We start from the raw sequence: 11,152 nt of genomic DNA, 5'->3' as shown, positions 1-11,152 counted from the left end.
ATGCACACTCCCAGGCCCTACCCTAGATCATCTGAATTCTGGGGGTAGAACTCCCAATCTGTTTTTATAAGCCTTTCTGGTGATTCTGCTGCATGCTCAAGTTTGGGAACCAGTGCTCTTACGTCATGCCAGGACCCACTTTTTTTTTTTTTAAGATTTATTTTATTATGTATTTATTTTTTTTTGGCTGTGTTGGGTCTTTGTTGCTGTGCGTGGGCTTTCTCTAGTTGTGGCGAGCAGGGGCTACTCTTGTTGCAGTGTGCAGGCTCCTCATTGCAATGGCTTCTTTTGTTGCAGAGCACAGGCTGCAGGTGCTTAGGCTTAGTAGTTCTAGCATGTGGGCTCAGTAGTTGTGGCTTGAGGGCTCTAGAGCACAGGCTCAGTAGTTGTGGAGCATGGGCTTAGTTGCTCCATGGCATGTGGGATCTTCCCGGACCAGGGCTCAAACCCGTGTCCCCTGCATTGGTAGGAGGATTCTTAACCACTGTGCCATTAGGGAAGCCCCAGGACCGACTTTAATCCACTTTCTGTGGTTGCTTTACTGTTTCTCAAACTCCCCAAGACTCTTCCTGCCTCAGGGCCTTTGCACTTACTGTTCTCACCATGGCTGTAACTCTCTCTCTCTCTCTCTCTCTCATAACCTTTAGCTCTTTGTTCATATGTCTTCTCCTTGGAGAGGCCCTCCCAAGCCCCACGTTTACAGAATCACCCCCAATCTGTCAGACTCTATCTCCTTGTCACTTTACTTTCTTCATAGCATGCACCACTAACTAGTATTATTTTCCTTATTTATTTGTTTATTTGTATAGTATCTGTCTCCCTCCACTAGAAGGTAAGCTTCATGAGAACAGGGACTTGGTCTCTTTTGTCCACCCAGCATCTGGGACAGTGCCTAGCATGGCAGGATACTCAGGAAATATTTTTGAATGAATGAATGAATCTCATAGGGTTTACCCTTCTGGTCATTAATGAATAAATTCATTCATTCAACAAGCACCAATTCTAGAAGCAATTCCTGTGCAGGTAATGGGCTTACTGTTGGAAGGAGTGCCAAGGCCATTTGGATGGGGGCAGCCTAATGCCTGGGTGTTTCACACCCCTCCTTCCCCGCATCATATAGCCAGCTCCTGACTCATAGAACCTCCAGACCTTCCAGAACTTCCAGACCTGAGGGCTCCGTGGAGGATGAGGGGTTAACAGCGCTGCTTCCGAAAGCCAAGGGCTGGGCTGTTTGGGCCTTGGGCCGATTAGGGAGCGAGGGCTTTGGGTGAGAAGGAGGCGGAGAGGCAGCTACTGACAGGTTGTTCCAAGGGAATGTTCAATCATCCTGGGGTTGAATGCTTCCCGACAGCCCTGACAAGCAGCGGGCATCTGAGCTGCGGCTCGGTGCCAGGGACGGCCGCAGTATTCCTTGCACGGCGCTCTGATCTGCAGGGCGTGAGTCCCTCCGCCATGGCTCCAGGAGGTTCTGCTGTGCCTGGGCCGCTCCTCAGAGCCCCACGCTTGTAGAATGTATTAGCATTCTACATTGTTGGATGCAAAACAGTCCCGCTGGGGACATAAGAGGCTTTAGGAGAAATTAGTGGGGAAAGGCCTCTTGAGAGTTATCCGGCATGAATCCTCAGGAAGAATACCTTTCCTCCATTAAAGCAGATTAGCTGTAATGCCCTCATGTCAGAGGGCAATGCAAAAGAGAGGGCTAGTAGATTTGCAGGAATTTTATGTATTTAGATCAGGGTTTCTTCATCGCGGCCCTACTGACGTTTTGGATTGACTTATTTTCAGTTGTGAGGGGCTGTCCTGTGCATTCTAGGAGGTTTGGCCGCATCTCTGGCCTCTGCGTACTAGATGTCAGAATCATCTCTCTCGTTGTGACACCCCCAAATGCCTCCAGGTATTGTCAGATGTCCCCTGGGGGACAAAATTACCCACGGATGAGGACCACTGATGTATAAATTCAATGGGTGAGGAATATTGATCTTAAAATTGAAATCTGCAAGGACCGGGGATCAGACTTCCTGGATTTGAATCCTGCTTTGCCTCCTTAAGATCCTCGTGGCACCTCATTGCTGCCCCTCTGGGTGCCACGAGGGTCAGCTGCGTTAACAGACGACAAGGAAGAGTTCTAGACTGGCACCTGACAAGTCGCGAGATACGGTATAAACACCGGCTCTTACTAACAGCCATTGGGATGCTGATGAATCTCCCGGGGGGGACCTGTAATGCAGCGGTGGCGGTGGCGTCTGTTTCACAATTTCCTGTCATGCCCTGTGTCGCAGCTGCCTTCTGGTACACTGCCGTCTCATCGTAATGACCTTTGTTGTTCAGTTTTCCACTGTTCACGTGGGCCTGGTTGTTTATGCCTCCGCCGATGCAGTCCTTGGCGGTGGCCATCTCGATAAAGGGCAGAGGAAATGTGACTGACTCACCTTCTGTGCGCCCGGAATGCAAAGTGGGGCCCTGCGCCGAGGCCTCGAAATGGCGCAGGGGCTGCGATATCCCGATTCCGTCAGCAGGGGGCAGCAGCAAGCTGGGAAAAATGCCCGCTGCTGCAGGAGGGAAGCCAGGGCTGCCTCCCTCTTTTGATTTACTTCGCGGCTGTAAGTATGTCAAGCTGAGTACATCATCCCTCCAGGGCCACCCGAGGTTTCCTTTACTAGCCCACGGTGGCTTATCTGCGGGAGCCAAGAGTTGCTTTTAGAGAACATTCTACATTTAGCGTGTCTGTCTATTTCCGGGTGGCTCAGTCTGAACCTAGGCCAAATCGTGCTCCAGGCAAAGTTAAACCCGTTCCTGTTGCTCTGTGTTCCTTTCCCTCTCTGCTCACGGCAGCTGGTCCTGCCCCTATCTAAGTGGCACAGTGCCCTTCCCAGAAAGCACCCCAAGCAGCTGCACCCCATGCTCAGGCCCTGTCTTACCTTGTTCCCCATCGTCCTTTCATAGAAATTCAGCAGTCCAGACTCTCATTCTCTCATAATTTCCCTGAGTTCACTCTTGACCTGCCCCATTACATTTTCTACACAGCAGCCAGAGTCATCTTTAAAATTTTTAAATTTTGAACAGGCAGTGTCTTCCCTAGGTTTAAAATTTTAAAGTTGGAAAAGAGTACACAGAAAACATTCCCTCCCACCATTGACCAGGCCTGCAGTCCCCATCCCTGGGGGCTGACACTCTTACCAGTTTCTCGTACACCCTTTCAGAGATATTTTGTATACATCGCAGCAAATATGCATGAACATTCTTTCTTATCCTTTCTCTTCTCCTTTGCCCCACAACTAGAAGCTGTCACACATACTCTTTTGCACTTTGCTTTTTTCCATTTAACAATATACTTTGGAGAGTTTCTGTGTCAGTACCCACAGGGCTCCTTGTTCTCATTTTCTCTCTCTCTATTTTTCTTTCTTTTTCTCCCTTCCTTCCTTCCTTCCTTCCTTCCTTCCTTCCTTCCTTCCTTCCTTCCTTCCTTCCTTTCTTTCTTTCTTTCTTTCTTTCTTTCTTTCTTTCTTTCTTTCTTTCTTTCTTTCTTTCTTTCTTTCTTTTATGGCTGTGTCCTCTTCAATTGCAGAGAGTGGTTTTCTACATCTTGTCATATTGCCACTGCAACCTCCTCAAAGGCTTCCTACTGTCCTGGGGGGCAAAGTCTGCTTCCCCCAAAGAGCTGTCCGGCCTGGTGAGCAGGCCACTGCCTATCTCCAGCTTCATCTCACTTTCTGTGCCCTGGGAAGGCTGGCTTTCTCCATCCTCAAATTTGACCTGCTTCTCCTGCCCCAGAGCCTTTCCCCTTGCTGTCCCCTCCTGACTTAGTTCACTCCTACTGCGCTTTCTTCAGCTCAGACATCACTTGCTCCGTGTGTCCTGTACATTCCATTATGGCGGTGACCATTGTCTGTAGTTATTGGCACTGTAGCGCAGTGATGGTCATAAGCTCTAAGGCTACACTCCTGGGGTTCAAATCCCAGCTCAGCCACTCTGTGGCTGGGTGACCTTGGGCAGCTCACCACACCTCTCTGACAAGTGGAATGAGAGCAGTAGATCCTTTGTCCTGGCTTTTGTGGTGAGGATTCAATGACTAGATGAGCAAGCACGAAACAAGCCTCCATGGCCGAGGGGATTGGAGCACATCTCTTTTGTAACTGAAAGTGGGATCTGGCTGCTCACCGCTCAAAAGCCAATAAACAGGCAAGACTGGTGGAAAGAAAAGTTTGCTTTATTTTGGATGCCGCCAATCGGGGGTGGGGGAGGGCGGGGGGGGGAGGGCAGACTCCTGTCCAAAGGCCGACGCCCCCCACCCGCAACACTGACAACAAGTGGGCAAGAGCTTTTACAGGTGGAGGGAGGGGGCTACGTGCAGAAACAACACAGTCAGCTCTGACTGTCATCTTGAAATTGGTCATGCAGTGGTCTGACCAGTGTCATCGTGATTGTTTTAAGTACAGTTAATCTTCAGTTCCAGGGTTGGTTTGTTCCCATTTCTTTGAGGCCAGTTCTCAGAATTGTGACAGCTTATGTCATGTCTACAGAGTTGTCATCATGTAGTTAACTTCTTCCATCTGGAGGGGGTTTCAGTATCTATAAGACATCTCACAGGATATGGCTCAGAATATTATCTGTAGCCCTTGAGAAGGAACTAAAGGTCCTTGATTTTGCTCAATGACTAAACTTATTTGGTGTCCTTTGACTGGGTTTCCTTTGTTTCTGCATTTTCTCACTTCTCTGATTAAACTTATTTTTTGGCTAAAGTTTTCCCACAGACGAAAGGCAGGTGGAGGACATAGCGGGCAAGGACCATAGGGTCCCACTCTATTTCACTTTCACCTGCTGTGTGCAAACCCTGACGGTAAGGGCTGTGTCTCCTTTGCAGGTGTCAGACTCCAGAGCCTGCTATAGAGTAAGAATTCTAGAAATATGGGCCAAACCTACTGGGCATATTTACACATTAGAAGAAATCTCTGGAGGAATCATTGTATTAACCCTCTAGTTTTTAAGCCATGCCCCTTGTGATACTAGTTAATAATAACAGCCAGCGGTCATTGACCCTGGTACGAGGCTCATCCTTAGATAATTTCTTCTCATCCCCACAACAATCTTGACAGGTAGATAGTGTCATTAGCCTTATTTTCCAGGTGAGGAAACTGAAGCACAGAGAGGTTAAGCAACCTGCCAGAGGTCACACAGGAGCAGAGCAAGGAGTCAAACTCAGGAAGCCTTCTAGGGAAGAACAAATATTTGAAAACCGTTGTCTTCACTCAAACATGGTTATCTCCGTGACTGAGGGTGGGCTGTGCTCAGGGGTGCCCTTCCCATCCATCTTTGCCTGTTTCAATTCTAGGCAGGTTTTAAAACTCAACTCCAGTACCCCCTCCTTCCTGCAGCCTGGCAGCCCATGTCCTGATCTACCTCTGGACTCCCGGAGAGGGGAGGTGGCCAACCCCTCCACCTGGGTTCGGGCCCCCTGCTATCCCCTAGGCTCTACTCTCTTGCTCCTGGGCCTCATTTCCTCTGCCCACATCTTCCTTCCTCCCCACGCTGCCTACACAAGCTCAAGCCGTTCCCAGCTCTGCAGAGGAGACCATCCCTCAGTCCTGCGTTCCCCACACCTCCCTTCAAAGCTCGGCTCCTCTAGGAGGACTTGCCCATCCCTCTTTCATTCCCACACAGCCCATTTATTCCATCATTGGCTACGAACAGGCTCCCCTTCCATGTCAAAGATCACTCATGACCAAGTGGTACACTCCAATGCCAAGGCTGCAGGAATGGGGGGTGCTCTGCACTTACTATGTGCCAGGCCCACGATAAGCACTCAAGCCTCCTGGTACCATGTGAAGTGAGGATTCTTGTTATCCCCATTATACAGATGAGACAACCAAGGCATAGCGAAGTTGAGCAACGTGCCTAGGATCATACACTTGAAACAGTGGGGCAGGATTGGAATCCAGGCCAGCTGGTGCCAAGAGCCATTGCTGCACTGTCTCCAATGGGGCATCTCTGCCGAGTTGGCAGGGCCGACCTCTCCTTCCTCCTGGCTCTTTCTCCACCTTGCTCAGTGACACTTCTTCTCCTGGCTCTCCACCTACCCCGATGCTGTCTTTCTCCAAAGCATCATAGGTGGAGGCTCTGCTCCCTGCAGTGAGATGGTGGCCCTCAGGGTTGCCAGCCTGCCCTCCAGGTGCTCCCTGGTGAGTACGCTCAGGCCACTTGATGTGGCTGGACCTGGAATAACAATTCCTCACCCCTCGCTCTCAAAGAGTTCCTGTGAGGCTCAAAACTAACACCACCTGTTGCCTCAGACATGCTTTGCAAACTCTAAAGTGCTGGACAAAGTTAAGGGCTGTCACTCTTACTGTGATCAGCTCACTGCTGAGGTTGATTCCTGGTCTCTTGCTCCAAGGATTCTCAGGGTATATCGTCAGCACCCGAATGTGGGTTGGCCTCTGGCAGCCTTCGAACAGACTGGAAATACCTGACAGCCGTTCAGAATGCATAGTTGAGGGGACTTTTCCAGATGGAACCATGGGGCTAAACATGGGTTGTCGAGTGTGTTGCCCTCCAGGCCCACCCGCCAAGCCTCTGGTTGCTGTAAACATGCGTGATCACCTGGAGACATAGGCATCCCTCGCTTTAGAAGAGGGAGCTGGCAGGACACCAGCCCCACAGAGCCTCTCGACTTCTCCTGCCTGGGGCTGTGTGCCTGATGGTGCCAGAAGGACAGGGGGATGGACTTTTAAGTCAACAGATCTGGATTCAGAGTCTGATCCAAACATAAAGATGACTCTGGTCAGTGAGACGACCCTCAGTTTCCTCAAAGAGAGTTCTGACGTCTTGCTTGCTGGAAAAGATTTTTAAGATCTCATGAGGAAAAAGAAAACAGTTTTGGGATATGTGAAATGAAGAATAGATACCAAGTCGTGTGGAGTCATCCCTCAAAGGGCTGGCACTTCAAAGCTCAAAGCTCTGCCCTGTTCTCTCAGACTTCAACAGTCGTTGTGTCCGTTTTCCAGAGGAGGAAACAGAGGCTCAGTTAAATGATTTAAAAGACATGTCTGACACCACATGATTAGTGAGAAGGGAGAGTGGGGTTAGAATTCACATCTTCTCTCTCCAAATCCGGCACCACTGCTTACTGGCTGGGTGGCCTTGGGAGAGCTCACGAACTTAGCTGAGCCTCTGTTTCATCATCTGTGAAATGGGACCAATGATCTACTTCAGACAGCTGTGAGGATTCAACGGGAAAATGACTGTACACTAGCTGATGTAGCCACAGAGTAAACACCCAACAAATACCGGCAGTTATTACTACTCTAGGACACACTGCTATGAATGAATGAATGAATGAATGGATGGATGGGTGAATGAATGAATAGCTTAAACGTTCTCCTGCCCTCTCCCAGGGCATAAGAAGCTTTCCTTGCAAGAAACTCAAAAAATGAAGGCAATTTCCTTTAGATGGAAATAAAGGCCCATTGAAGCCGTGTATGGTGGCAGAAGAATTGGCCCTCACTTCCTCTGTGTCATTCACCTTCTTGAAGGATCTTTCTCGAAGCAGAGAAAGGGCTGGCTCCTGGTGCAGACCATCCGCGACGATCTTGATCTCTCTGGCAATGCTGACAAGGTGGCCTTTTGTGATGATTATGCAGGAAGCCTTCCAATAACTGACCCTCCGCTCCAGCAAAAAAGCTTTGAATTTTGCAAAACTGCTGGGGCGTAGCAATTTCTCATCTGGCGTTGGCTTGCCCTGCAAGCCTCACAGCCATCCTAGAATGGTCTCTGAAGTACTCTGCCTGACTGATTGCCCTTGGCTCATTTCTTGAGAGTTAACAGATGTGAGATTTACCGGAGAGGGTGACAAGTGGCCCGCAACCTGGAGAAGCTGCCGTGGTAAGAGAGGGGCCGGCTTCTCGCTGGAGCACATCCAAGTTGGCACCACAGGTACTGCGGTGAACAGAAAATGCTAGAACTTGATCAAGGACCTCCACAGTCAGAGCGGCTTCCACGCTGGTCCCTCAGCTACTGCTTCCCAGCTGCATCCTGCCCTCCGTGGCAGACAGCTAGCTACTTCATAATTTGTGTCCCTAAATATGGGACACACGCCATTTATCTACCCCATGGGCAGAGGAGTATAGTGGGTCTGAGCTGGGACTCTGGGGTCAGATAAACCAGGGATGGGCCCAACTCCAACACTGTTTGTGTTTGTGTTTCGCCCAGAAGCAGACCCTGACCAAGGACTTGAACACAGTGTTTTATGGTGAACAGATTCCTGGAAGTACCACTCGGGGGGTGGGGACATGAGACAGGGAGGGGAGAGGAACCAAGAGGGCACAGCACTAAGCCAGCTGCCGCTGTGGGCAGCTCAGACCCCCTGGGGACTGGGGGACACTGCATGGAGCACGCCTGGAGTCACCCCAGCTTGGCTGAGGGGGCTAGTGAGTTATCCGCCCCATCATCCGGCACTGGTCGGAGCTGCACAGCTGCTACCCTCCGCACATCCGCCTTGCCCTGTGCGGGGGCTGGACCTCCACAGCCAGGAGCAAAAACCTCTTGGACAGGGAGTCATGAGTCTTCAGGGTGAGAGGCAGGGGCACTGCAGTAACTGCTGGGACTGCTCCCCCCGGCACCGTCCTCTAGCCCGGGGGTCCCCGACCCCCAGGCGGCAGGCTGGTACTGGTCTGTGGCCTGTTAGGAACCGGGCCACACAACAGTAGGTGAGTGGTGGGCCAACACGCAAAGCTTCATCTGCTGCCTCCCATCGCTCCCCGTTGCTCGCATGACAGCCTGAACCTGCCCTCCTCTCCCCTGCCCCCGTCCGTGGAAAAATTGTCTTCCACAAAAGCAGCCCCTGGTGCCAAAAAGGGACCGCTGCTCTAACCTGTCTCTGCCTCAGTCTCCCAATCTGTTAAAAAGGGTAACAATACCCATTAGAAAAGGAGACGCAAAGCGTGCAGCAGAGGAAGTGCTCACTGCTGTTGCCGCTATCATTATAGTTTGCTGCCTGTCTTTCTTGAAGGCAATTCTCCGTTGTTTTAAGCAACGAACTTCTATTTATCTTTCAAATGTGCAGCATAGATGTCACATCTTCTATGACACCTACTTTTCTGTATGTATTAGTGTCGTAGGGCTGCCATAACACATGACCACGAACTTGGTGACTTCAAATGGCAGGAATTTATTCTCTCATAATTCGGGAGGCCAGAAGTCTGACATCAAGGTGTCAGCAGGGCCATGTTGCCTCTGAAGGCTCTAGGGGAAGGTCCTTCCTTGCCTTTTCCAGCTTCTGGTGGCTGCTGGCATCCTTGGCTACATCACTCCATCCTCTGCCTCTGTCTTCACGTGAGCCTCTTCTCTCTGTGTCTTCTCCTATTCTACCTCTTATAATGACACCTGTCATTGGATTTAGGGCCCCCTTGAATCCAGGATGGTCCCACCTCAAGACCCTTAACTTCATTACATCTGCAAAGATGTGTATTCCAAATAAAGTCACATCAGGAGTTCCAAGTGGCCATTCAAGCCACTACACTACATTTTATAAATTTTCTTTAATTATAATTTCATTAGTTTGAGTTATGTTTGCTGTGTGTACTAACCACAGCAACTTAACCACATAGGGGTTTATTTTCCTCCTGTCACAAGCACTCTCAAGGTTGGCAGCTTCCAGGCTGGTACGATGGCTTCAAGGAGCCTTGAGAGACCAGACTCCTAGCTTTCTGATGGCACTGTCACCAGCTGCATCTTTAATCCCCGTGACCGTAAGGACACAGCTCCATCTTTGGATACCAAGGCTGCATCCTAGACAGGGTGGAGGAGGAAGGCAGAGGCCAAAAGATTAAGGGGATCTGCTTCTCAGGAAGCTAAGCCCCACCCAGGGAGGTCTGTTTATATCTCACAGACCAAAACCATGTCCCCAGGTCAGGTATTTTTCTCAGGATACATTGCTGTCTTGCCCCCATATGGGACTGTGATAGAAAGAGGTGAGAATTAGTGATAAGTGGGCAACTTTAATGATGAGTAGGCAAAATATAATATAATATAATATAATATAATATAATATAATATAGTAAGTCCCCTATATATGAACCTTCAAGTTTCGAACTTTCCAAGATGTGAACGTGCATTTGAAGTCCAGTCATGTGAGTTAGTTCACGTGTCTGGTGTACATTGTCATATGCGTGCATCCTCTACAAGTGGTTGTGCTTTTGTGTACTTTACTGTACAGTAGTGTGTAGAGTACAGTAGTACAGTATCTTTATTTCAAGCCCAGGATGTCTGGAAGCAAGTGTAAAAGCAGAGGTGATGTAGCTGGTACTACTGTACTTTTCAAGGTATTATACTGTAAGATCTTAAATGTTTTCTTTATTTTTTGTGTTTGTTTTTATGTATTATTTGTGTGAAAAGTATTGTAAACCTGTTACAGTACAGTACTGTACAGCCAATTGTGTTAGTTGGGTACCTAGCCTAACTTTGCTGGACTTATTAACAAATTGCACTTATGAATGCACCCTTAGAACAGAACTCAGGCATATGTAGGGGATTTACTGTATAATAATAATGTAATGTAATGTAATATAATATAATATAATATATTGCCTGCAAGCAATTAAAATGCACATCACGGATCTCTCCCCATGTTATTATAGAGTATCCACTATGTCTAGTTTAAAGGACACACTATAGTGTGTTTGTGGATGCCCCATAACTTTTCTCAAACTTGTCCCTCTTGGTGTTGCAGCAGCCTCCTTTCTGGCCCCAAGGGAGAGAGGGGCCAGATGTGCACATTTGGGTGAGCCCTGTGGAGTGGCTTCAGGCACAGCTGTATCTGGCAGCAGTGCTGTTAGTAGGAGTCAGCACTGGGGCCAGGAGGTGGTGAGCACAGCAAAGGGACAGCAAAAATCCACAAAAGGGACATTAAATGAACCTGGCGACATCAATATTTCAGAACCTTCCCGAGGTGGCGTTCTGAACACTGGGTTAGGTCGGGAGGGAGAAAATAAAAAGAGCAACCTGGAAACTTCTCTGCCTCCCTAGGCCATGGTACCCTCTTTGGATCCACCCGCCTGACATCTGTGCTCAATAAGTATCTGGTAGATGACTGATGCAACAAAGTAGCAAGAAGCCGGCAGAAGTTAAGCGAGATTTTACTGGCCCATAAGCCGGCTCAGAT

The sequence above is a fragment of the Hippopotamus amphibius genome, chromosome 7 (genome assembly GCF_030028045.1).
Source record: "Hippopotamus amphibius kiboko isolate mHipAmp2 chromosome 7, mHipAmp2.hap2, whole genome shotgun sequence".
Classification (NCBI taxonomy): Eukaryota; Metazoa; Chordata; class Mammalia; order Artiodactyla; family Hippopotamidae; genus Hippopotamus; species Hippopotamus amphibius.
The sequence above is the reverse complement of the archived record's forward strand: the minus strand, read 5'-3'. Positions refer to the sequence as shown.